We start from the raw sequence: 2,083 nt of genomic DNA on the forward strand, positions 1-2,083 counted from the left end.
GTGTGTAAATATATAGATATGTAAATACTAAATTATCAAAAATTGATTATCTTGGTAATAAGACAGGCTGTGTAATCGATAAGTTTTTCAAAATGATGTCTTAGTTGTTTCACAAAATAATTACACTGGAACACTCAACTCTGGACTGTTCTAACAGCTTTCTGCTTAACTAGGTGCTGCAACTTTATCAGATATGCTCAGGCAAGGCATTTACTTTGGGTAGGCAACGTCTAGTTTGCTTGATGTGCCAGGAAGTTTGCTGACTGAACAGATGCTAGACATCGTAGGGCCTGCAGCATGCTTCCTGGGACTGCTCGGTGGTAATTTGATATCAGAGTTTATGAAGTAGTCAGCAGCCTGTCCTCTTAAGACCTAATGCATCCAAGGTGTTGACCTGCCCTACAGCACCATTTTTATCTGTCTTGGCCAAACACCCATACTGTGTGTTGAAAAAGACAGCAAGAACCTAAAAAAGTACTACTGCTCTGTTATAAGCATAAAGAGAGAGTCTACATATCCCAAAAGATCTCACTGTTTTATATATCTGGACTTGTGAACTTTGTATTCTCACAATAGTTTCATTCTAAAGCAAGAGGCTTTTTTCCTTTGGATGGGATTATGATCATGTAAATAAATATCAGTATGAAAAGAAGAGTTGGTTTTTATACCCCGATTGTCTCTAAGGAGTCTAAAATTGGCTTACAATCCCCTTCCCTTCCTTTCCCAACAGGCACCTTGTGAAGTGGGTGGGGCTGAGAGAGTTCTGAGAGAACTGTGCCTAGCCCCAGGTCACCCAGTAGGCTTCACGTGTGGGAGTGGAGAATGAAACCTGGTTCTCCCGATTAGAGTCCGCCTCTCCTAACCACTACACCAGCTGTAGTCAAGCAGATACAACTGTGGCTGTTTCCTTGTAAATCTTCCTTAACCCCTAGCAAGGTCTGCAAGCACACTTTAAAACTCATTCCATTTCTCTCTGACAGAATGGGTAAAGTACTGCGAAGACTTCATTAATAGTCGGTTATATGTATCTACTATAAGATTCACTCTAATGCTACCATGTTCATGGAGCGGCTTGGTGGAGATCAGATGCTGTGGACAAAGTTTTTATCACACAGTGTTCAATGGTGGCTCACATCAAGCCAGAGATACGTGTGCCTGTGAGTCATTTCAGCTGCTTGGTTGAATGAACCCTCAATTGCCTTTTTTAGAGCCAATGGGGAAGGCTGGGGCACTTTTTGTCATTTACTGGATTATGCTTAAATCCATATTTCTGCATGAGAAGCTGATTTTTCTGCGGCATGCAGTCTTCAAAAGTAGCCTTTAGAGAGAGTGCAGGGACCTCTCTCATAGCAAATGTACAGGCATCAAAGAAGAAAAAGGGGTAACATTAATTAAGCTAGGTTTGGTGCTGTTGTAAGACTGGTCACATACTGACAAAGATACAGCCAAGGGAGGACATAGGGCCCCTGCCCATAAGATGCCACTTCTGCAGAACAGCATTTCTGACCCGGAGTGAACTTTGTGGGTGGGGTGAGGGAAGTCTAGGTTGGTTTAGGTGTTTATCAAAGCCTTTTGTCCTAGCAGGAGGTCTTTTTTTCTGCCAGGAGTGCCAACTGGTGTGTGTGAGTTTGGCACCCTCCTCCAAAATGCATTCAGCTGCTCCTATCCTTGCCAGACCGACGAGGAGGATTAATTGGTCATTTTGCACTGTTCCTTTTCAGACTTTTCTGTGTCTTCAGGGGTGTGGGCTGGTTCAGTAGCTGTAAAACAAAGCTTTTTACAGTGCAACTATTTGCACTACAGTCATAGAAGTTCTCTGCTTGGTATTTCTGCTAGCTTCTCAATTAAGGGATCAAAATGCCGCTTTTGTCTATGTAATGTCATGTTTCTTTTAAAATGACAGGAATCCTCATCATTTAATTCAATAATGGTGGAGTATTTCTCATTGCCCTGAACATACCAGCTGTGCTTTGCTCTTTTCCTAGCTTAGTGTTGCATTTAAGTCTAGACTGTGAATTTGACCTTAATCCAAGAGGCTAATATTCCACCCTACTACGGTTACGCTACTTGGTTATTATTCTCA

The sequence above is a fragment of the Euleptes europaea genome, chromosome 4 (genome assembly GCF_029931775.1).
Source record: "Euleptes europaea isolate rEulEur1 chromosome 4, rEulEur1.hap1, whole genome shotgun sequence".
In the NCBI taxonomy this organism is placed as follows: Eukaryota; Metazoa; Chordata; class Lepidosauria; order Squamata; family Sphaerodactylidae; genus Euleptes; species Euleptes europaea.